We start from the raw sequence: 26,214 nt of genomic DNA, 5'->3' as shown, positions 1-26,214 counted from the left end.
ATTTCCTTGACACAAGCTGTCTTGAAAAGAGTGCTTAATCAGTTATCAAGTGCAGACCACCTACTTAAGATTGACAAAAGCTCCCACGGATACTTGCAAAGAGAATGTAGGTGGAAATATAAAGTTTACAGGTGATGGTAGTCAAGATTGCAGAGGTATACAAAAAAATTAATCACTAGATTAATTAATCAGTTCTCAAGTCTAGAACCCTAATAAAGATTTTAAGTGTATAATGGGATCTTCTTGTCATAAATAATGTAGGTGGATATGTAAAGTCTTCTTCTTTGAAATGATAGCATTTGAGATTTAGAGGTGTAAAAAGCTTTTGGAATTATTAAAATTATTGAGGATTTTCTTTTTGAAAGGAAATAACTGTGGACCACATTTTCCAAATCATCATCAATTTCCTTTCAACAGTTTTTGCTTCTATAACCTACTCTGTTGCAGTTTTAAAAATCAATGAGTTTTCCCCCCATATGAAAATGATGTACCTTTTTGAAAAATCCTAGTAGAGTTATTTAAACTAAAACGTGTAATTGGCCAGTAAGTCCACTTTTGGTCACACTTTCCTTCCATCTGACAGGGTAATATGTAGTTTCATTTCCTGGGTTTTATGCTGGAATTCTGTTCCAAGGTCTTTGAATTTTTATTCCTATTTTTGAAGCTTGTCTTGACTTTCCGGATGGGTTCTGAATTCTTCATTTTTCTGCAATGATCACCACTGTAAATGTACACATACTTTCAGGAAAGCTTTACATAATATGTATTAAATAAATGGAGCATTTTTTTTGCCTGCTGGGGTTTCAGACACTCATAAATACAATGCATGTTGATTATAAAAGTACCCCCGTGGAGTTGTAGGGGCAGAGGGCTGGTGGTGGAAGTGGCAGCAAGATGAAATATGCCCCCAACCTAAAATAAAAACGCCATCAACACCAAATGGTGGTGAAGATGTGGAGCAACAGGAACATTCACTGCCAGTGGGACTGCAAAATGTTCTAGACACTTTAGAAGATAGTTTGGCACTTTTGTAGGAAGGTACACATACTCCTACCATAAAATCCATCACACAGAAACGTGTACACGAATGTTTGTAGCAGTTTTATTCATAATTGCCAAAACTTGGAAGCAACCAAGATGCCCTTCAGTTGGTGAATGGATAAACAAACTTTGGTGCAGAATAAAAGAAAGGAGCTATCAAGCTACAAAACAAAGGTACATGTGGAGGAATCCTAAATGCACATTGCTAAGTTAAAAAAGCCAACCTGGAAAAAAAAACATACTGTAGCAAGAAAAGGCGAAAACTATGGAGACAGTGAAAAGATAAGTGGTTATCAGGGATTCCATGGGAGGGATGGAGAGATGAATAGGTGGAACACAGGGGATTTTTTTTTTTTTTTTCGGGCAATAGAACTCTACTGTAATGGTGGACGCATATCATTATGTATTTGTCAAAACTCATAGAAGTATGACACAAATATTGAACCCCAATGTAAACTAGAGTTCATTACCAGTTATAACAAATGTGCAACATTAATGGTAGCTGTTAACAGGGAAAGCTGGAGTGAGGGGTAGGCAAGGGTTTATATTGAATTCTCTGTACTTTCCACTCATTCTTCTGTAAGCCTAAAACTACTAAAAAATATAATTTTAAAAAAAGCTATCAAGCAGTTCATTTCTTAAATATATAACGTTGAAAAGAGATTGCACTGTACATTAATACAAATTAGAGTTGTTTTACAACCTTAAATTGAGCGTCCAAAAAGAGATGCTCCCCAAAATCTGAGTGTAGAATGATATATGCTATATGATGATTAACTGAAACAGTTGTATAGAATGTTATGAGAGTGAAGGTGAGAGGTTAAAGTATGGTGTTAGGCAAAAGACACCCATCTGAATGGGGGTGAAGGGTACTAGAGTATGCTACTCCAAAATATTCCTCTTTGTAATATTTTGAGATAAAGGCCATTGAGAACCAGCCAACACATGAAAAGCTCCAAAAACAGGGCACAGGCTTTCCTTCTACAAAGGAAATACCCATTTATAAGGGAAATTTATTTGTAAAAAGTGTCTCTCTCTCCCTTACCAGGAAGAGGAGGACTTACAAACTCTTATTTAACTTTGACATATAACATTGTTTAAGGTGTACAACTGTGATGATTTGTATACATATATTTGGCAAAATAATTACCACAATAAGCCTAGTTAACACATCCGTCACCTCACATAGCTTTTTGTGTGTGTGGTGAGAACTTTTTAAGATTTGCTCTTAGCAACTTCCAAGTACACAAGAAATTCATCATGCTGTACATTAAATCTCCAGCACTTATTCATTCATCTTATAACTAGAAATTTGTACTTTTTGACCATCTTCACATATTTCCCCTGCCCCTAGCAGATCCCACATATAGATGAGTATAGTATTTGTCTCTCTGGCTTATTTCACTTAGCATAATGCCTTCAAGGTTTATCCATGTTGCCGCAAGTAGTAGAATTCCTTCTTTTCTGTGACTGAACAGTAATTCATTGTGTGTGTGTGTGTGTGTGTGTGTGTGTGTGTATCACGTTTTCTTTGCTTTTTCTTTTTTTCCTGGGCGCGCCGCACAACTTGTGGGATTTTAGTTCCCCGACCAGGGATTGAATGCGGGCCCGCGGCAGTGAGAGCACAGAGTCGTAACCACTGGACTGCTGAGGAATTCCCTATATCACATTTTCTTTCTTTATCCATTCCTCCCTTGATGGACACCTAGTTGTTTCCATGTTTTGGCTATTGTATTGATAAATAATGCTGCAGTGAAGAGGGGAGTGCAGATATCTCTTTGAGATAATGGATTCTTTTCCTTCAGATATATACCCAGAAGTGGGATTGCTGGATCATATGGTAGTTTTATTTTTGAGGAACCTCTATACTGTTCCATAGTGGCTAAACCAGTTTATGTTCCCACTAACAATGCACAAGGGTTCCCTTTTTTGTCTACATCCTTGCCAGTACTTGTTAGCTATTATCTTTTGCTAACTCTTCTCAATGGAGAAGGCATGACTTAAATATCTGCATGAGCAACTTCACTAAAAACACCCTTGTTTACCATACTTTTCCTGGTCAGCTTCCCAAAACCTGCCTCCCCAACCCAGAAGCCCACAAAATTCCCATTCCTTGTTTAGCCTAAGATGGTATATAGGCTCACCTTCTAACCACCCCTTTCGGTTACTTACTGCTGAATGCTCCCATTTACTTGGGCATTACGCATGTTAATCAACTTCTATTTAATTGTTTTCTCTTCTTGGCCAATCTAATTTATAGGGCTCAGGTGTAGAACCTAGGATTTCTTTTTCCTCCCTTAAAAGGTACATTCATCTGGTGAATCCTGTCCCAGTTATCTCATCACTCCTCTAAATAGGTTCTAACAAGCCTGAATACTTACAGTGAACACAGCTTAAGTCTGGCTATGAACAGGTAATATTTACATCTCCTTTGCCCTTTGTTGCAAGTGTCAGCTTGAGTCCGTCATTTTAAAAGGCTATATATACAAGCATCATTTATTTCTAAAAGTGATATATATGTTCCTAGCTAGAATTGTCATTAGAGTCTGTGGAATAAAAATTACCTTAGTTTTGGGTAAATATTCATTCTCAGAGCATATTTGACCATGAGAAATTATAAAAGCCATTTAGATCCAAGTCTGAAGGAAAAGCAGTGAACAATATGATAATATTAATGCTTGGGGTCAAACCTGAAATACTACTTAATAATTTTATACATTCATACCCAATGTGCCAGTGGCTAATCCAAATCTCTAGTTTCATTAAATTTCAAACCCTCCTCAGAGCTTTCATGATCAATCAGTGATCTGATTTCCTATTTCACTGAGATGTCAGCTTGTTCAACTTTACTACTATCCGTGTCATAATTTCTCCGAATCCACATTCCCATCTCCCCTCCTGAAATTAGCTTCTCCTCATGGGCTTTTTGAGCAGAGTGCCTACACAAGCACACTGTCCACAACTTCCTAATGTAAATGTTCCCTTGCTACCTTTGCAGAGAGGCACACAATCTTTCTGCTTGTAATTTAAAATCAACCACACATAGAATCAGAATCACACAGGTCTGAAATACGTGAGTGGGAAGAGCCTTCTTAGAAGTCCACTAATCCTTATCCTTCACTTTTAACGATGAAGCAGCTAAGAATGCAAGGAGTGTGACTTACTTAAAGCCACAGCCAGGTCGTAGCACTGCTGAGATAAGATCTTACTGCTTCTCATTCTATAACTAACTTCTTCTTCCTTAAATGACAGAACAAGAGAGGAATACAAATAGTCATTGGGAGAACATACATGGTTTCATTCTAAATGTTGGTGAAGAGAATAAAGCATCAAACAAACACTACAATGACTTTGTTATTATTTTTCAGTGCTCCTTTCCCCAAAATATATCCTTACAGAAAGCTTTGGCAGATAGATTGTCACAATTTGCTCCATTCCTGTGTGACTGGTCAAAGTGCCTAAAACTAAGTGGATTCTAAGATTCTCAAAGTGAGTGTTGAATGTGCTACTTAAAAGAAGAATCATTGGATACATAAAGGTCTATTGCCCAGAAAGCATGCATTTTTTTTTCACCAATAAGAATGAAAGCTTCATGCAAACATGTGAGGCTCAAGTTGTTAGAATCTACTCTAGTGACAGAAAAAGCAAAGGCATGTCTTCAGAAACCCTTAAGTAACCTCTGTGTTGCTCTGTGATGCTGGAGTGATTGATAGAGGAAAAGTGATAACTTAATCTCCATGAAAACACAGTTTTGAAGAAATATGAAAGCACTTCAGTTTCTTGTCAGACAGGTGAAAACTAGAGTTTTGACCTTCTGCCTCAATCCTTCTCCCTTCTACCAATAGGAAAGAAATACTATACTAAAGATTCATAGGATGGATGTAAAAAGAAAAGGCATGAAACTTTGGGTAGAACCTAGTATAATTGTAGCTATGCTTTCATGAAACAAGCAAGACAATCTAGGTATTTACAAAGCTGGCAGTTGGGCTTCCCTGGTGGCGCAGTGGTTAGGAATCCGCCTGCCAATGCAGGGGACACGGGTTCGAGCCCTGGTTCAGGAAGAGCCCACATGCTGCAGAGCAGCTAGGCCCGTGCGCCACAACTACTGAGCCTGCGCTCCGCGACGAGAGAGGCCACCGCAATGAGAGGCCCGCGCACGGCAATGAAGAGTAGCCCCTGCTCACCGCAACTAAAAAAAGAAAGCCCATGCGCAGCCACAAAGACCCAACGCAGCCAAAAATAAATAAATAAATTAATTAATTAATTAATTAAAAAAAAAAGCTGGCAGTTGCTCAAAAGCATTTGTGTAAGACATTAACATTAAAAGACAAGACAACCAACCTCAACTTTCACCAAATCTACATGAGTTAGGAATATCCTTTTTAAAATGTGTAGCAGACAATCCGAAGAAGCTGAATGACCTCACCCTAAGCAGAGAGGGTGGGGGGATTTGGTTTTTGTTTCTATCAAGAAGGCTGACTTTAGAGACCACAGAACATAGAACTAGACAGCCATCTCACAGATCTCCAAGGAACTACCCACTGTAAGGAAGTGAAAGCTGAAGGAACGCAGTGCGGATGTATTGAGGTTGATTGCTTCTAATCATATCTAATCTAACTTCATTTCATTTGTCACTTTAATATAATATGGCTAGTGTTTTTCTTCAATATGTATTAAGGGTGATGAGGAAGGAACAGTAGATTACACAGTAAGTTTGTTTCAGTAGGAAAAAGAAATTTCGGAGGTTATGGTTTGGGTCCAGAAGTATAAAGTAGTGTATAATTGAAACACTATTTAAAAGGTTTTGCAAAAGAGAGAGGAGAGGATATGTGATTAAATTAAAACCGTTTTAATCTAACATTTAATGACCCTTATCATTTAAAAAATTCCAACTGCTGTTTTTATCTTCTTCAGATTTGACTAGTCCATACAAGAATTAGGAAAGGAGCATCTTTATCTCTGAATTAGAAGGGACGCCAAGAAGAATCCAAACAAACAGGCCTTGATAAGATGACCCCCCATTTACTACAATTACCTTATTTTCCTTAATCTATCATATTCCTCCATGACTGTCCACTCTTCATCACACCTAGCATAAGATACACAAGTCTAACCATTTGCTCATGAAGGATCCCATGTCACATAAAACTTATACCAAATAAATTTGTATGCCTTCCTTCTGTTAATCTGTTTTTATCAGTTTCATTTTCAGACCTAGCCGGGGACCCTAAGAAGGTTGAAAAAATACTTTTTCCTTTCTTACAATACATAACATTGACCATTTTGTAGATGACCATTTTATGTCTATTGCCATTAAAGAGAAATTGGCCTATCCCACACATAAATCATAAGCTACCACATACTCTTTCCTCAGCTAACTTACTGAATTCAACATTAGGTTTGTTGAGGACCATAACCAAGCATCCATGAATACATTTTAAGCACACTCTTACCATTTTAAAATGATTCCAGTATTTTTCAACTTTTATGAGTACAGGATTCTATAAAATTTCTTTCATGATTTGTTATGGGTGGAAATGTGCCAGGGACTCCAAATTTACTATGATTAACATTCAAAATACCTTAAACAAAAGCATTAATAGGAGAACATATAATAACACTCGTCAATATGAGATTCCTGTGAAAGACTGTACTTCGGTAACATTCGACCTGGGGCGTAAAGTATCAAAAACATAAGGAAAGAAATTTCTCAGGTACATTGAAGTATACCAGGAGCAAGTTGTTTTCCAACATACGTAATTGTCTCAATAATAAATTACCCCTAGTTAAGCATGAAATAAATAACTAGAGAACCTCTTTGGAGCAAAATGTAGTTGTCATTACTATACACACCAAGGAAGCAAAAACTTTTTTGGGTGTGATGGATGTGTTCATTATTCTGAGTGTGGTGATCATCTCTCAGGTGGAACATATGTCAATAGTTATCAAGGTGTACACTGTAAACAGGGCAGTTTATCTTCTGCCTATTACACTCCTGTTAATAAAGCTCAGAAGGAACATACCTGTGTGTCTAGGGCAAAGTAACCAAGGAGAAAAGAGGTTGAGTGATCAGGGCAAAGAGCAGCCCGATCTTGTTCATTGCTGGCCATGCTTGGTAAATATTTTCATTCTAATTTCAATGGGAAATTATTGGAGAGCTTCAGGCAGGGGCCTGATATGATTTGAATGGTGGGAGGCACTAGAACCACAGATGTGTGAAATTGGAAGAGACAGTGAACTCCCTAAGTCTAGGTGCTCTTAAGAGAGGTCCATAGGTTTCCTTAAACTTCCTGAAGTAGCTGCTAATTTGTGTATGTATGTACAGATATGCATTTTTTAAAAATTAATTTCCACAGTATTCATCAGCTTCTCGAAAAGGTCCTTGACCATAAATATGTAGGAACTTTTCATGGATTTACCCAGAAATTAGTTAGAGATATCAAAACCTGGAGAAGTACAAGGATGTGTTCAAGATCAGAGGTGGCAGGTTGATGAGGTCATGAGGGGGTTATGATGCTGACTACCGTCTCTGGTCCCCTCCTCTCTCCCTGCCCCAAATGCTGATTCACAGAACACAGTCGTCATAAAAAGCTGGCATACAGCACACGAAGCCAATGTCTGCTGAACCCTGACCCGCTCACCCACATCAACAGGAGAGCGTGCCAATGGTATGGTCCATAAGAGGTGATCAGCCAGCACAACTACTGGAAACAGTCCCTTATGACTCCCCCATCAAACCTGTATAACTTTCTAAATCACCTATGGGTGTATTACTGTTAAAATCACAAAAGAACAACACATCATAAACAATAATAAGCTATTCCTCTTTCATTATTACTGAGCCTGCCCTGTGCTGTAGACCAGAAGAATACTATAGAATTGGCGTTTGACAGCTCTAGTTTTCCTCCTGTAAAGAAACGACAAATGAGTGTATGCTGGATCCTTACCAATGGAGATTTCAATACGGTATAAAAAAAACTTCTTAAACTAGGAGGCGCTATATAGCAAGGTACGTTTCACATGAGAAGCTTCACATCATCCTTCTCAGAGATTCCAGTGTAGGATGACAGAAGGTCCTTTTCTCAGCAATCCAGGGGACAAACAGGATCCCCTCAAATTCTTTCCTAGCTCTAGGGTTTATGAAAATGTCGGGCTATTTTTTATAGCTTTAAAAGGTCCCAGGTTACTGAAATAACCCTGCCTTTGCTCAGTCTTGAGCGTGAAGAACGTGCCTCCATGGCACCAGTATAAACTGGATTAAAACATTTCAGAAAGTCACCTTTGTAAAAAGCAAGGGGGTAAAACACAAAGTACACCTGGGAGTTATGTTCCATACCTATCAGATGTGTGAAATCGGCTCTAGTAAAATAATGGCCTTTTCTGGGCTTCGAGTTTCAACTGAGTTCAGGGGTGTTGGAACTTACCAGATAGGTTGATATTTGAATCGCACAGGCAGAACTCTCCTGATCATCACGATGAACAATTACAGGGACTGAGTATACCTGGACGTGGTGCTAGCCAGACACTAACAAGAGGAAGTTCGGTGAGAGACCTGCCTTGAGAGGGGAGCCTATTGTACAGAAGGGGGAAACAGAATCAAAGCACAGCTGAGGGCTGTACTGCGTACCTATCAGAAGTGTGAAGTCAGTGTCTGATCTTCGTCTGTGCTTGAACTCTGGGTCCACACCAAGGCAGTGCACGAGCTGTTGATCGTGCCCTTTGATCTTCTTACCAAACTGTGACCTGAAAAGGAAAGAAAGTATTGTTGAATACCTTGGCCACAGATACAGATTAATTTCCCTAAGTAAGAATTCAGCATGAAAAAAGTAAAAAACAAAAGAACAAAACAAAACAAAAACACACCAGCCTTTTCCTAGTTCTGCAAAAGAAACCCATCCAGCCACTGCCTACCCTTAGGAGAAATAAGCCTACAGCTACAGATGGTCTGGACTTTATACTGCAAACCCACTGTGATGTAATCCACTGTGACCATTTGGTCACTTCATATGGTAATTTGCTGGCATTGAGGCTTGTGGTCAGAGATACCGGATCAGCCTTTCTGCTTCCCTAACCTACTGTCCCTGAGGTTAGTGAAATAAATAAATAAACTGTCAGCCCTACAGCCACAGATACAGAAATGTTCTCCCACTTATAACTGATTGATTTCCACGAGGGATGAGCGTCCTGGCCCAAGGGGCAAATGACAGTTTGGGTTTTGTTCAGCACTGTCAGTCACGTAGCTATAAACAACTTACAGAAGTGGACCGAGCCACTTCAGCAAGATGCTCTGTAGGGACCAATCTCTACACGTATTCCAAAAAGATCCATTTTATAGGAGCACACACTTAGTATGCATGGCTAGAACCTCGATTTATTCAAAGTGGCTAAGGTCTTCAACCATATCCTCATCAAGGTAATTGTGGCCCTAACCCTGACCAATTCCAAACGGACAGAATACACCACAGCGCCTCCTGCTTCAAAACTGGAGGGTCAATGACTATTTGTAAGTATCTAAATGATTTAACAGCATAACAATAGTAAGAGGCACACAGGATATGATCCTCAGAGGATCATCCCCCAGATGTCCACAGGGTCCCCCCCACCCCACCCCGTCTCTTCCTTCAGGTCTTTATGTCCCCTTCTCAGTGAGGCCTTCTCCATACAACCTACCTGCAGGTGCAGATCCCTCCCCCAGACCTATTCCCCTTCCCTGCCTTCGTGTGCTGCACAGCACGCGTCATTATAATACACGTGGGTCTTATTGAGCTTACCTTTCAGTCTCCCCCACTAGAATGTGAGCCCCATGTGAGCAAGGACTTTAGGTCTCCTTCGTGTCTGTATGTCCAGCACGAAGAACAGTAGTATCTGGCACATAGTAGGTGCTCAGCAAATGATGAAGGTCACCTTTGGCCACCAGCCTTAATGTTCATGCCATTCCCAGAGCTGACCCTGTCACCTGTAGAGTGTGCGTCTTTCAGAATCTCCTCCCCGTATTTACATTCTCACACAAGAGATCATTAAAAATAGACACCCTACGCTTTAATGAAGTGGTTGGATAATTCTACAGTACTTAAAACAAAAACCACCTGTTTCCAGTCCTAACTGGAGACACAACCGATTACAGCTCTGTAAATGCAACCAGAATCAACTCTTTTAGGTTGGTGTTTTCACCCATATTACTCAATAACATACTCAAAACACGATTACTTTATCAGTGTTGGTTGGCACAGTTGCTTTTGTGGATATTTTTAGCTCTGTATCACGGATCATTTCAAACAAAGCCGATAGAACAATATATCCAGAATTCTGTATGTCGGTCAAGGAGCTTCAACAATCAACGTTTTGCCACTTAAGATTTATTTGTTTTTTCTTTTTTCTAGCATATTCCAAAGCATATTCCAGATATCCTACGACTTCGTGTGTAAACCCAAAGAAGTTATTTCCTCCACATACTCTGCGGTCACATAAACTATAACAAACAGGGCTTTAAAAAAACATAACCAAAATACCGTCATTACATCTAAGAAAAATTACAATTATTCCCTAATGCCACAGGAAACCATCCATGTCCAATGTATCTATTTGACCTAAATATCTCTCTTAAATTTGATTTGTTCTTATTAGGATCCAAAGAAGTATCTTACATAGCATTCGCTGAAATAGGACTTAGTCCTCTTTTCATCTATAACAGCCCTTCCCCGTTTTTTCTTTGCTATTCCTTTGATGAAAAGACTAGATTATTTGTCCTGTGGAATTACTCACATTCAGTGTTACTCTATATGCATCCTGTCCTGAACATGTTCCAGTAGAAACAGAATAACCCGTAGTGAGATCTCTGGATATGGTTAGATTCAGGCTCAGTTATTTTAGCAGGAACATTTTATAAATTTATTTATTTATCTATTTATTGGCTGCGTTGGGTCTTCGCCGCTGCGTGCAGGCCCTCTCTAGTTGCGGCGTGCGGTGGCTTCTCTTTGTTGCAGAGCACGCGCTGTAGGTGCGCGGGCTTCGGTAGTTGTGGCACGCGGGCTCAGCAGTTGTGGCTCGCGGGCTCTAGAGCGCAGTCTCAGTAGTTGTGGCGCACGGGCTTAGTTGCTCCGCGGCATGTGCGATCTTCCCGGACCAGGGCTCGAACCCGTGTCCCCTGGGTTGGCAGGCGGATTCTTAACCCACTGCGCCACCAGGGAAATGTCCCTTAGCAGGCACATTTTAGACTTGATGCTTTGTACTCCTATATGATACAACAGGAGTATCAGATTGCACTGTACTGTACAGTGTCAATTGTATCACATCAGAACACCCGCGCTGTTTCCCACACTTTTGATGGGAAACAAAAAGTTTCCCCTGGCCGGGGAGACGGGGGTTGATCGGTGGGTTGTACTATTCTCACCTTGATTCACCCACATTATAAAATGTACCATCTACCTTTTACTGAAATTTTATTAAATGTATGTGTTGGCTTGCTTTTTAAATTTCTGATATGCTATTCATGTACCATATAATCCACAATGTTAAAATGTACTAGTCACTGATTTTTACTATATTCAGACAGTTGTGGGCCCGTGACCACAATAAATTTTAGGACATTTTCATCACCCCCAAAAGGAAGTCCATACTTATTATCTGCCGTTCCCTATTCTCGGGATGGGACTGAAACCGGCCTGAATGGCACAAAGATTACTTCAAATTGAAAACATCTGAGCTACAACAGAGGCAGAAATAAGTCTTCTCTGAACTGCCCTTATCTGGCTAAAGCAGAACTTTATAAGAGACAGCTGCCACAACCCCACCCACATGGGGGGGGGGCGTGTCTCTAATCAGGGAGGCCTGATCTTGGACATGAGAACATTCCAGAAGATGGTGTAAATAAGCCTCATCAGACCCTTCCATCCTTTGAAGTCCTGATCCACCAAGCCCCCTTGCGAAGTTGGTATATAAACCCCTATCTCTAGCCGTCTAGGGAGCCTCTTCATCTGAAAGCTCCTTCACGGTAAATAAACTTTTCTCCTATTAATTTACCGATAATTAACTTTCAGGCCCCTAGCCAGTTGAACCTAAGACGGTAGAGAAAAAGTTTTCCTCCTAACGTTCCCTTCTCACTAGCCCTATGGCAACCACGCGTGGATTTTTTCTCTCTGTAGATCTGCCTGTTCTGGGTACTTCACGTGAATCAGATCTTACAATGTGTGTTCTTTGGTGTCTAGCTTTTTTCATGTATCATAATGTTTCCAAGATTCATCCGTATTTCAGCACGTATCACTACTTCATTCCATATTATGGCTAAATAAAAACTCACGGTAAGGGTATAGCATATTTTGTTTAAAAATTCATCAGTCGATGGACATTTGGGTTGCTTCCCCCATTTTGGCTTTGTGAATAAGGCTGCCGTAAACATTGACGTACAAGTTTTTGTTTGAATGTTTTCAGTTCTCTGGGATACGTGTCTAGGAGTGGACTTGCTGGTCATGTGGTCACTCTATGTTTAACTTTTGGTGGAAGTGCCGAACTGCTTTACACGGTGTCCGCACCATTTTACATTCCCACCAGCCAGTGTATGAGGGGTTCAATTCCTGCACATCCTTATTACACTTCTTATTTTCCATTTTTAAAATTACAGCTGCCCTGGTAGACGTCAAGTGGTATCTCTTGTGATTTTGATGTTGGTCTCCCTAATGACTAATGACGTTGAACATCTTCTCTTGCCCTCAGTGGCCATTTGCATGGAGAGAGCAATGGATTTGCAGCATGAGACGCCCCCATCCCCACCCCACCCCACCCCTCGCCCCTTGTGTGTGTGAACCACTCCTGGTTCACATTGGCAAAGCCACGTAGCCTCTTTGGACCTCGATTTCCTGGCACAATGAGTAGTTATTGCATCTGTGTTCATCCAGGGAATGGAGACAGAAAAAAGACTTTGACTCGGATCTCTGCATGGAGAAACAGCCACTACTCCCTAGAGTGAAGGAAAAGAAACTCACAGAGGAATCCAGAGGGGCAGCTGAGATCCAGAGCCCAGGGACTGGTCAGGTAATTCCGCGTGGCGAGGAGGTGGAAGCGCTCTTCACTTTCCACCCTCAACAAGGCGGGCAAGTTGTAGCAGAGCATGAAGCCCTCCCCTCACTCCCTAGGAGTTGAAGGCAGCTGCGCTTTGTGAGATTTCCTGTGGTGACCTGAAATGCAAAAAGGCAGCTGCCTGGCCAGAACTAAGCACCTCAGGGTCCTCACTGTCCTCCTCCCTTCTGCCCTGGAAATTCCCACCAGCTCTGCCCAAACAGCAGGGAATGGGTGAGAAAAGGCGCTGTGAGTCAGAGCCTGAGCCAAGGCTGGGACTAGCCGGACAGCAGGCGGTCTTGGGGGGCCTGGGCCTGTGCAGGTGCTCAGTGGGGGAGCAGAATGGAGGCAGGAAATCCTGAGGAGTTAGGGGCAGTCAGCAGGCCAGTTGTGCTGCCCTGGGGTCGTTGCAGAGCCCATGGATTTCTTTTAAGTGTTTCTTGGAAGGGTGATTACACTGGGGAGTGGATCTGGACAGGGGTGACTTCAGTCTTCTGTAATAGTGAAGATGGGTTGTTTTTTTTCTTAAAAAAGAATGAAGTAAGGATTATATTTGTCAATCGAAATAGAGAGTCAAAAATATCTTTACAGTCAGTTGTTGAGTAACCCAATACAGTTGACCCTTGAACAACACGGGTTTGAACTGCGTGGGTCCACTTATACACGGATATTTTTCAGTAGTAAATACTACACTCTACAGGATTCAAAGTTGGTTGAATCCATGGATGCAAAACCATAGATACAGAGGAACCACATATACAGAGGGCTGACTGTAAGTAATAGATGGATTTTCAACTGCAGGGAGGGTCGGCAGCCTTAACCCCCACATTGTTCAAGGGTCTAGGCAGCTCCTTAGACTACTGTTTTTAAGTGATCTTTATTTACATATCCCTCTCTCCCTCTCTCTCTCTCTCTCTCTCTCTCTCTCTCTCTGTGTGTCCTCAGGGAACAACCTGCTGCAATGATACATGCCCCAAATCAACACTTCTCATCTCTGCTGGTGGCTTCAGTGGTTAACTTCCTTTTCCCCTCTATACTACACTATCTCCATTATGCAAACCTTACTTTTCATGAAGATCATTTTCTTTTTTTCAAAACAAAGGAAATTATAAATGAAGGTACCAGTCAGGCAGAAAAAACCTGCAAGTCACTGTGACCCATACATCCCCCACCCACCTAGGTGGTGTGGACACCACCTACACCAGCCCTGGGTAGGCTGTGGAAGAGGCACTGGCTCCCTAGCAGGTCCCTGGCTAAGAGCAGGAGGTGATAAGGCACAGGCAGTGCCTGCTCTTGGGAACTTGCTTCTCACCTGGGATGGGAGCAACTAAGGCTAGCATAACCTCAGGCTTATGAGTGATACAAACTTAACATCTTTTGAAAGTGTCCTTGTTTAAACTTCTTTTAGCTCTAAATAGTTTTGTGAATGGTAAAGTTTTCCACTTTATTGTTCCATGACAGACATCATTTGCAGATATCATTTGCCCAATGCAAAGAGGGAAAAATAATTATCTTTCTACCCTTCCCAAGTTCTTATCTGGGGCCACTATAACAAAAGAGAGATTAACAAGAGAAAAACAAGTTTATTAACATGTGTATCACTTGTGACACATGGAAGTCCCCAGAGTTGAATAACTCAAAGGTTTGGTTAGAACTTGAGTTTACATAGTATTTTAGCAAAAGAACAATACATGTTTAGAGAAGTGATAATGGAAAAGAACCTTGAAATTTCTAGAGCACCAATTGTGACAAGGGAAATATATGGGAAACTAATATAGATAAGGGCTAGTTGGTAAAGTTTGTTATGTAGATTCCTCTGGTGCTGTTTCCAGATGAGAAGGTCTAATGTTTTTTCCAGGGATTAACTTTTCTCCTTCCTGGTTGAAAAGGGAGGAGGGACACCTTTGAAAATTTATGTCCTGCTTTTAGGCAAATAGGGGAGGGCAGGAAGTTTTTCTTGTATCTACTTCTTTGTATTTGCCCTTCACCTCAAAATAATCCTTATGCCAAAGTGGCACATTTTTAGGTGGCATATTCTGCCACCCTTTGTTACATTCTGTTTATATTTGGTTATTTATATGAAATTTCACATGCATTTTGAACCCTAGACAAATCTGAAAAAGAAATGTAGGCTAGATCATGACAGTCATACAAATTAAATAAGTGTAAAATCTGCTATATGCATATACATTTGTTTGCTGCGTGTATATTCAGATACCCATGTCCTGTTGGTCATTTATACAGTTTTTAAAAAAAACAGGTTAAATAACCAGGCTCTGTTTACTACTGGGCACTGGAATTTGGAGGAGGCTCTTTCAATCATTTCAATCAGTCCCTGTGCTGGGATTTTTTTTTAAGACAAACTAGGAATTTCAATTACGATTTTTAAACTTAGAAGTTTTTAGAACTGATGGTTGCCTAACAGTATAGGGCATAGGGATGAATTTTTAACCTAAAGTTATAGCTCCATTTCCATGTGTGTGTTAATAGTATGAAAAAGCAAACCCCAAACTTTTAGGGTCTTTCTGCAAGTGATGGGAAAAATAGTGGTCAGTGTTTTTATCTGTTTATAGATCTATGAAATAAGAGGATAATGAAACAATGAAGTTTTTTAAAGAAATAAAAATTTAAGTTAAGAACAATCTAAGAAAAAGCCTCTTTTTCAAAAGGAATAAACTACTGAGGAATAAACGCAACCAAAGAAGTGAAAGACATACACTGAAAACAAGAAAACATTGATGAAAAACTTTAAAGAATACACAAATGTATGGAAACATATCCTGTATTCATGGATTGGAGGACTCAATATTGTTAAGATGTCAATAGTACCCAAAGCTAATGCAATCCCTATCAAAATCCCAACAGCATTTTTTACAGAAATAGAAAAATTCTAAAATTCATAAGTAATTTCAAGGGACCTCCAAATAAAGTCTTGAAAATGAACAAAGTTGGAGGTCTCACACTTCCTGACTTCAAAACTTAAAACAAAAAGGGGTTACACTAATCAAAGCAGTTTAGTACTGGCATGAAGACAGACACGTAGGACAATGGAGAAGACTAGAGGGCCCAGAAAACACCATCTTGTATATGACCAAATGATTTTCGAAGGGGTGCCGATACTTCTCAATGGCAAAACAGTCCCTTCAACAAATACTATTGGGCCAATTGGATAAACACAAAAGAAAGATACCATATACTAAAATTAACTCAAAATATATAAAAGAACTAAATGTAAGAAGCAAAACTATAAAACTCGTAGAAGAAAACAGGTGAAACTTTCTTGACATCAGTTTTGGAATTTCTTGGATATGACATGAGAAGCATAGGCAGCTGTGGACAGGGAATGTTGCCTGCCATTCCACTGAACAAAGAATGTTGCCCACCATTCCAGTTCTACAGGGATCAAGCCATCAGCCACTGCAACCACCCCTTGAAGGTGCACCCTGAGGGAAATTCAGGAGGGAGAAAAACAGGAAGCATTCTGCACTTTGGAAACTGGCCCTAGATAATGAAGATAAGGAATAATTTCAGTGAGCCAAGATTCTTGCATATTCCCATACATAGAAAAGCACTAAAATCATTAACTTCAGATGTCTGTTTTTTGTGATTAACAGTAATCGTTTAAATGTTTTTTCCAGCAAAAAAAGTCCTATATGTCCTGGCTGCTCCCTTACTTCTTTAGCAGTTCCTCAAGGCTCTCTGAGAGTCTGTCTCCCAGGCTATAGTCCTCACTGAGATCCCACAATAAAACTTAGGCACAACCTAAAAGTTGGGAGTTTTTTCTTTAGTCAACACAACAAGAGCAAAAATAGACAAATGAGACTACATCAAACTAAAAACTGCTGTGAATCAAAGGACACAATCAAGAGTGAAGAGATAATCTACAGAATAGAAGAAAATACTTGGAAATCACATATCCGATAAGGTGTTATTATCTAAAATATACAGAGAACTCCTACAAACTTAAAAACAAAAACCTGATTAACGAATGAGCAGGACTTTAAATAGACATTTCTGTAAAGATAAATACAGATGGCCAACCAGAAAATGCAAAGGTGCTTATTAACATCAATGATCTCTAGAGAAATGCAAATCGAAAGCAAAATGAGAAGTCACCTCCAACACATTAACATAGCTACTATCAAAATAAATACGGTCATAGATGAGAATGTACAGAAATTCAAACCCTTGTGCATTGCTGCTAGGATTAGAAAACGGAATAACCACTATGGAAACCAGTATATCAGATCCTATAAAAATTGAATATAGAACTTCCATATGACCAAGTAATCCAGATTCTAAATACATATCCAAAATACTTGAAACCAGTATCTTCAAGAGATGTCTGCAAACTCATGTTCTTAGCAGCACTATTCACAATAGTGAAGAGGTGGAAACAACCCAAATGTTGGTCTTCAGGCAGATGGATGGATAAAATATGAGATGTACAGAAAATGCAATATGATTCATCCCTTCAAAGGAAGAAAGTCCTGAGACATGGAAAAATATGGATAAAACTTGAGGACAAAATCCAAGTGAAATAAGCCACGCACAAACACAAAAATACTGTCCTCCATGAAATGATTCTTGAACTGCATGACTTTGATTCTCCAAGGAAAAAGAATCAAATGCTCAAAGGCAAAATTCTAACAAAAGGTTTTTGAGATTTGCTAGTCACAGGTTGTCGTTAACATGCAAATAACTGCATAGCTGTGTACAAGTATGGTATACTTTTAGAGAATATGACTCTTGACTCTTTAGCTTTCCATTGTGAGCTCACCATCTTATGTTGCTCTTTCAATATAGTGTCTCAATGCAGTTAGCCCTCAGTATCCATGGGGGACTGGTTCCAGGAACCCTGTGGATACAAAAATCGGCAGATACTCACATCCTTTACAATTAGCCCTCTGTATCTGCGAGTTCCATATCTGTGGATGTGGAACCCACGGATATGGACAGCTGACTGCAATTCTTGTCAATTACTTAAAGTGTCATGATGAGGTTCCCTATGGGACAGCTACCTGTCATGAGGATGAATCCTCAAACACTTCTGCTATATTTTCAGTCCACCAAAGAATGCCTTACAGCTGGAAGGAGCTAGTGTCCCTTCTCTTCAGAGCTAGAGCGATTTCAGTCTCTCAAAACAGTTTGTTCAGACTTTATATATGAAAAATACTTTAATTTTAAGCACAATTTAAAATGTCCCCCAATCCAGTCACGCCGAAGTTCCCCTTAAGCTTTCTCTATCTAGGAAATTCCTACAAGTTCCCTTTCACTTAGGAAATGTACCAGTATCCTCTTAAGACTCCAAGCTGGTCTTCAGGTGGATGGATAAAGAAAATATGACATGTACAGAAAACTGAATATTATTCACCCCTTAAAGGGAAGTAAGAAATACTTGGGTTAAGTATTTAACGCAAGTAAAAATATGCAGTGGTTAAGAATCCGACTGCCAGTGCAGAGGACACGGGTTCAATCCCTGGTCCGGGAAGATCCCACATGCCATGGAGCAACTAAGCCCGTGTGCCACAACTACTGAGGCTGGGCTCTAGAGCCCGCGAACCACAACTACTGAGCCCGCCTGCCACTACTGAGCCCGTGTGCTGCAACTACTTGAGGCCGCATGCCTGGAGCCCGTGCTCCGAAATACCAGAAACCACCACGATGAGAAGCCCACGCACCGCAACAAACAGCAGCCCCCGCTTGCCACGGCTAGAGAAAGCCAGTGCCCCAACGCAGCCAAAATAAATAAATAAATAATAAAATGAACTCCACACATGAATATCTCCTTTAAAAAAATTTTTAATTATCTTTTCAAAGAACCAGCTGTCAATTTTCTCATTCATTTTTCCTCTATTCTATACTTCATGTAAGCTACGTTAATTTTTGTTTTTATAGTTTTTTTTCTTTCTTTCTTTTTTTTTTTTTTTTTACTACACAGGAGATTTTTCTTTAGGTATAACTGACAAACAACATTACATTATTTTTTCAGGTGTAAAACATAATAATTTGACATTTCTGTATTTTGTGAAAATGATGACCACAGTAAGTCTAGCTAACACCAATCACCACGGAGTTACAATTTTTTTGTGCGTGATGAGAATTTTTAAGATCTACTCTCTTAGCAACTGTTAAATATGCAACGCAGTATTGGTAGCTATAGCCACCATGCTATACCTTACATCTCCATGACTTATATACCTTATAACTGGAAGTTTGTACCTTTGGACCCCCTTTGCGCATTTTGCCCATCGCCCACTCCATGTCTCTGACAACCACCAATCCGTTCTCTGCATCTGTGGCCTTGTTTTTTCTTGTTGTTATCATTTTTTTCTTTGTAAGATTCCACATGTAAGTGAGATCGTACACTATTTATCTTTCTCTGTCTTATTCCACTCAGCATAATGCCCTTGAGGTCCATCCATGTTACCACAAATGCAAGAATTCATTCTTTTTTATGGCTGAATAATGTTCCTCTGTGAATATATACACATTTCCTTCATCCATGCATCTGTTGGTGGACACTTAGGTTTAAGCTGCGTTAATCTTAATAACCGTCTTCCTTCTGCTAGCTTTCGGTTTACTTTGTGGATCTCTTCCTGTTCTTTAGTAAAGGGTTAACTAGTTGATTTAAGTTTCTTCTTTTTTAATAAACATGTTTACACATTTGGAATTCTGTAAAAATACTGCAAAATATATCCTACGATTCACTTGTTTAAAGTGAGAAATTACATGGTTTTTACTAGAATCACAAACTTAAACGCTCCTCTTCTAAGTCAATTATAGAATATTTTAATCACACCGAACAAAAAAGAAGCCCCATAGGATTATAAGTCATTCCTATATCCCACCAACAGATAAAGAAGCAGCAGGCCCGAACATAGGCTCATAAGGATAAAACACAGTTCTCTTTGCGAAGTAAGTGGTAAACTCCACCAGAAAAAAAGGCCCTGTACTATTAAGTTCCATCTTTAACCAGTGTGACATTGGTGCAATATACATGAATATCTTACAAGCAGACATAAACAACCACAAATAAAAACACAGAACATCTATTTCACTCAGATAAAAGCGCACCAGCAGTACTGTCATTATCCAGAGAAAGGCCGACCTCACTGACGTTCCGGGCGTAAGGGCACGTGCTCTGGGACGTGGCCCACTGGAGATTTACCCTGCTCCTCTCCTCTGGGTGGACGCTGACGCCGGAAAACGTACCCTGGTCACGCTCACCCGCACCCTGGTAACGACGACTCAGTGGCCCGCGCCTCACAGCCAGTTCCGTGGGAGACAGAAGAGGAGAGGAAGGAACAAGGCAGAAGCCTAGCGTCCAAAGAGGAGGGGCACGTGAGATACCCTATGCTCCTGCCTCCAGGCACAGACAAGGGTACCCTACCCTGGGCAGCTGTCCGAAAAGAAATGGAGGGGCCCTAGCAGGACACGGCGTTGACTCCGCACAGACGTGCCAACGCCACGGCACGCCTATAGTGCCGTGAGAGCAGCCGAAAAGGCAGAAGACTACCTATCACTACGTGAGCCCGGTGGGGTCAGGGAGCAGGCGACATGCACACAGCCCTCTGCGGCCCGTTGCTTTCACCTGCATTCAACCCCGGGAGCATACATACGCACGCAAAAAGGACGTGTGCTTCCCTCCGCAGACGGGGCGGGGGGGGGGGGGGCAACTTGGGAGCGGCCATCGAGCAACGGTGAGGGCTTTGGCTTTGACTGGGAGAAAGTCCTATCCACAGCGGCACCCCCGAGGCGGTTACAGGGAAAAAGTACAAGAGAAGGGACGTTTTGTACACGCTCTATAAGCGTACATACACGCGCTTACACACGACGCACGCATGATACACACGCGCGCCCACGCACACGTTTGTGTACCTGCGTGTTTACGAATGAACGAGTGGAGCAGGGAGCGAGTGAATGAAGCGACGAACGAGTGGGGGGTCTGAGGCTAGAGTACAGACACAGTCCCATGGAGAGCTCCCCAGAAGGGTCTGCTGAACAGACGGCCCTCCCCAAGGTCATCTGTCTGTGTGGATGGAGGGGAGCCACTGGGATCTACACCTGTCCCAGCAACTCCAAACCACCTCCCTGCACCCCCTACCCCGGGCACTCCATGGCAGAGTGACTGCCTGACACCCCTGGAGGTGAGCAGGGGCAATCTGCCCCAGCTCCCTGGGTCCCCGTCACTTCCTCCCGCTGCCATAGTGGCCTAGACCCTCTCGGGCCTGCTCCTGAGCCCTTAAGCCAGTTCACGTAGCTGGATGAGAACAGCAGAGAGGCAAGCACGCAGGAAGCGGAGAAACCCAGGTCCTGGTGCCACCTCTAGCTCTCGATCAACGTCCCGAGAGAGCTAGGATTCTACCCGACACGACCCAGATGGATGCCCGTCCCCAGGTGTGCAGACGTGACAGGGTCCCGGTCGCCAGGACACGTGGGCCAGGCAACGTGGCCTCAAAGCAACTCCCAGAGGGATGCGGAGATGGGCCCACCGATGCAGGGATTCCTTGGGATGTCTTTACCTGTGCGCTCCTACTGCCAAGGAGAAGCCCCAAAAGGAAGAGACACCACCTCCCCCAACCCCCCAGTAGGGCCAACCCCACTCGGAAGGCTTGGATGGCTCTCGGGCCTCCCTGGGCCTTTTTTGATCCGCAAAGGGCGGAGGGAGAGGCCGCGCTCGCAAGGGTGCTGGGCGTTTCTGGAGCAACAGTGCCATCAAGCGGAAGCTTTTTGAGCACGGCCTCCAGCCCCTGCCTGTGGATACTGTGGGGAAGGCCTGTGACGGGAGGAGGGCTGGCTTTGGAGCACTCAGAGGATTCCCGGGCCGAACCTGGCCGCCGGGCACGCCTCCAGAGTAGGTGTGGAAGCGACACGCGGCGGGGTTCGGGGCCGGGCTCGCCCACCGAGGAGCCCCGGGCGGCCAGGCCCGCCGCGCTCCCCACCCTCGGGGCCGGGCCTCGGCAGCCGCCATGTTGAGGAACAAGGAGCTGAAGCTCCCACCCCAGGGCATCTGGCCCCTGGATCCTGGCTCTCCCTGCAGGAGCGAGGCCGGCCAGTGGGGTCCCTGGGGTCTCAGGGCCACCGGGGACCCAGGACCCGTGGCCGGTGCCCCGGCGGAGGCCCCGGGCCCAGCCACCGGGGACCACGGGGAAAGGGGAGGACGTGGCCGCCCTGTCCCCTGTCGGGGGCAGCACCCTGCACACAGCCTGGAGAACGTTTCCTCGTTAGTGCTTGCTCCCAGACGCAGACGAGGAAGAGTAATGCAGGGGCACTGCACATTCCACTCTCAGTTCGAGCTGTGTTTCGGTTTGTTTACTTTTTGCTCCTGCCAAAGAGAGTCCGGGTCCCAGGCCCCGCAGGATCCCGTTGAGGCCCTTCCTGTGCCGTAGGACACAGGGTATCCAGGACCCACTCGCGATGGGATGGAAGTGGGCCACGATCGGTACGCAGAGAGGGACGGCACCGTCCGCAGCAGGGGGATCCAGGTCCGTTTTCCGCACTCGAGCTCACCTCGGGAACAGGAACCTTGAGGCCGGGGAACGCCCTGTTCCTCGGTCTCCCTCCCCGTGGAGGACCCGGCGGGTCCTCTTCTTTGGGGAAGACTCCTGGGATTTTTCACAAGCGGCTCCACGTTCTGCAGGTGCAGCCGTTGGCCCTGGCCAGAGGGCCACAATGAGAGCACCTGCGGCCGGCGACCAGTCAGACCGCGTAGCTACGTCAGGACCCGGCCCCAAGGAAACGCTCTGCCCACGTAAGATCGCCTGACAACGTGTCGGGCGACTCACAGGCGCGAAAGGAAAGGGGCGCGGGGCGGGTTTCAGCACCCTTCCAGGAGGGGTACGTGCGGAGGGAGGGGTCCAGCCTGGAGACTTGCTCCCAGTCGGAAGCCCTCCCCCCACACCGCACCCCGCCCCGGGACCCGGCCCCCAAACCAGCCCACCACCCACCCCCGCCCGGGCAGGTAAGAGCTGGGCAAAGGGCAGGAACGAGCCGCCCCACGGCTTGTTCCAGAAGCGGCCTATCGGGTCAGCCGGGGACTCGAAGGCACCGCCGTGTGCCCAGGAGTATGCACCTCGTTCCTGGCCTTGGCAGACAAGCTGGATGAGGGGTGGTCATGGGGGAGAGGGCAAGGGGGGGAGGCGTTTCTCTCAGTCCAACAGAGGTGAGCTTCAGGCAGCTTCTTCAGACCTCTTCGGCTTGATTCCCTGGCTGGGCTGCAGGTGCCAGCACAGGGCCGAGACCTGGAGAGCCGGGCCGGAATGCAAGCCGGGGCCTTTCCTTCTCCTCGCTGAACTGAGGCACAGGGCCTCGTGGGGAGAAAGCTGAAGCCTGCTGCAAATGCATGGCCCGGGGGTCCACTCGGCGGGGCTCTGCTCAGCTCCTCTCCTCTCGTGTCCTGCCCTCTCCTCTCCGGGAGCCGGGTCCGGGAGCCCTCGGGACGGATCGGGACGGGACGGGCCGGGCCAGGCCAGGCCAGGCCAGGCCAGGCCAGGCCAGGCCAGGCCTGGGCCAGAATCCCGGAGACCCTGGGAGATGGCACCGCAGCCACCGATTAGACTCTTCGGCTCAGGTGAAGGGCTCCTTCTGCGGTGGCTCCTGCGTCCCGCCAGCGCCGTCCCCTTCTGGACTCGGACTGCCAGCTCTCGCTGGGCCTCGGGAGCCCTGGGCACTGGGTAGCCAGGCTCCACGTGTCGTCTCTGAGCTGGACGGAAGAAGGTCACTGGGCCCGCCTCGGCCGCTGCCGCCAAGGGCGGCAGAACTCCCGTTGCCCGCGGTGGTCTCTGGCTGGGCCGCACCGTGGCCCAGAGAGGCTTCCGGGGCCCTGGGCCCGCCCAGGCCGAACGTGCTCTGGCTCCGAGGGGAAGGGGCACGCGGCCAAATGCCCGCAGAACCCCGGCCTGGCCTCCTTCAGAGCAGCTTCCTCTAGGCCCGCCCAGACGTGGCGGCCACCAGGGTCCACCGAGACTCCACTTCCTGTAGCCCCACACGCCAGGCGGCCGGGCTGTGCGCCCTGTGCCACTGCCCGTCTCTGGAGCCTCCACGGCACCGCCGGGCCTTGGGCCATGCTCCCCGCCCCTTCCCAGGCGGGGCCCGGAGCTCTTGACTTCCCGGGGCCACTGTCCAGTGTTCCCGACTTCAATCCCTTGTCACTCCTCCCCAGGAAGGGACGGTACAGGGTTCGCGGGATCGGCGGACCCGTTCCTCTCGATGGCAGTATTGCACCACGAACGGCAGCCTGCCCTTCCCCTTCCCCTCCCCCAGGCCCTCTCCCTCTGCCCTTTGCCGAGGGAAAAACGAAATGCCAAGCCCTGCCCAACCTGGCAAAAGCGAGATGGCTCATCAACCTGGCCACTTCAGAGGGGCGCGCCTCAAAGTCTGGCCCTCCGTCCTGCGGGGCCTCGTCTCTGTGGGGTCCTCTTAGCCTGCCTTTATGACTCCCCATCCAGGCACCCAGCCGTGGACCGGCAGCTGTGTCTTTAGCAACCCACATTTGCCTAGGACCTCGGGAAACACTCCGAGTGTGAGCACAGAGATCCAGTCACGTCCGGGCGGTGCCTGGCGAGGCACCTTCTCATCAGTCACCGAGGGGCAAGCAGCCCGACGCAAAGGGCCGGCAGCCCACAGGCACAGCCGCGGTGCAGGGCGAGCTCGGCCTCCTATGGCAAGACGATGGACGGCCCCCGAGGACCTGGCATTTCTTCCACGGCGGCCCGGGGGCGGGGGGTGGGAGTGGGGTTTGGTGTTCAGGCGTGGACGGTGGCACACACGGGTCAGTCGGAAGGGCGGCCGGGCGCTGCCCCAGAGACGCCGGAGCGGGTCAGTCTCCTGACACCGCCCAGGGGAAGGCCAGGGATGGGAAGACACCCCCGGGGTGGGTGTGTGGGTGGGTGTAGGCTCCCGCCAGCTCGCTGTGCTTTACACCTCGGAGCGACTGGGAGCCACCGGGGACTCCTCTTCAGTTTCTTTCCGGTGCACTGGGGAAGGTGGTTTAGACACAGGTTCCTGCCCTTAAGCGTCCTCTCAGCGCCTGCCTGGTTGCGCTGACTTGGGTGGAGGGCGGGGTGGGCCACTGGGGGCACTGCCGCCACCGGCCCCACCCATGTTGGCTGAAGGAACACACTCTGGAGGCCAAGTGCTCCGGGGACACGAGGCCTTGGAAAGAGAAGAGAGCCCTGGTCCACCGCCGCCTCGGGAAGCACCACGCGTCCTCCGTGTTGGAAAGAACCGGAGGCACGGGACGGGACGGGACGGGACGGGACGGGACGGGACATGATCGCGTCTTCTCTCCTTCTCCCTCGGTTTTTGTTGTTGTTGTTGTTGTTGTTGTTTTAATTATTTATTTATTTTTGGCCGTGTTGGGTCTTCGTTTCTGTGCGAGGGCTTTCTCCAGTTGCGGCGAGTGGGGGCCACTCTTCATCGCGGTGCGCGGGCCTCTCACTGTCGCGGCCTCTCCCGTTGCGGAGCACAGGCTCCAGATGCGCAGGCTCAGTAGTTGTGGCTCACGGGGCTTAGTTGCTCCGCGGCATGTGGGATCTTCCCAGACTAGGGCTCGAACCCGTGTCCCCTGCATTGGCAGGCAGATTCTTAACCACTGCGCCACCAGGGAAGCCCCCTTCCCTCAGTTTTGTCTCAGCACGCCTTCCTCTCTTTCTCTAACTCCGAATCTGCTGTGCCCCCGGGCCTTGGCAATTCTTTCAAGCCGCGGTACTGAGGCGCGTCGAGGAGACAAAACCCAAAAGAGCCCCACCGTGCTGAGTGCACGTCTTCCGGGACCCTCGCCCCACGCCGGGGGACTTGACTCGACGCCCAGATATTACCGTGAAAGGCTCCTGGGATGGCCAAACAGGGTCCTGTGGAAGGCAGGGTCACCCCAGAAATGCCACGCTGCCCTTGCTGCTCGAACCCTGCCTCCGCCCTTTGGTAACCACGAAACGTCAGCCACGCCGCCGACCCGTGTGCCGTGACGCCTCGCTAAACCACGGCGCCACACGCTCACCAGCCCGCCTGGAGAAGCCTTCAATTACTTTGAGCCCAGGGTAGGAGGCGTCCTCCTCACGGCAAGACTGTTTCAACAGAAGACAGGAGGGAGAAGGAGGAAACAGAGACAGAAAGAAAACA

At 45.6% G+C, this 26,214-nt stretch overlaps 1 protein-coding gene and 1 long non-coding RNA gene across 2 annotated transcripts in view; one reads left to right on the top strand and one right to left on the bottom strand.

Moving 5' to 3' along the window:
* LOC137757347 (uncharacterized) overlaps positions 1–26,214 on the top strand; it is a 108,443-nt gene that overhangs the window by 48,491 nt on the left and 33,738 nt on the right. The window lies entirely within an intron of this gene.
* On the bottom strand, positions 449–8,958 carry LOC137757343 (uncharacterized). Its single transcript, XR_011072327.1, has 3 exons — positions 8,905–8,958; positions 8,669–8,784; positions 449–706 (listed from the first exon to the last, which is right to left on the bottom strand). It is a non-coding gene; the product is annotated as an uncharacterized lncRNA (long non-coding RNA).

Source organism: Eschrichtius robustus, chromosome X, assembly GCF_028021215.1.
Source record: "Eschrichtius robustus isolate mEscRob2 chromosome X, mEscRob2.pri, whole genome shotgun sequence".
Taxonomy (NCBI): domain Eukaryota; kingdom Metazoa; phylum Chordata; class Mammalia; order Artiodactyla; family Eschrichtiidae; genus Eschrichtius; species Eschrichtius robustus.
The sequence above is the reverse complement of the archived record's forward strand: the minus strand, read 5'-3'. Positions and strand labels throughout refer to the sequence as shown.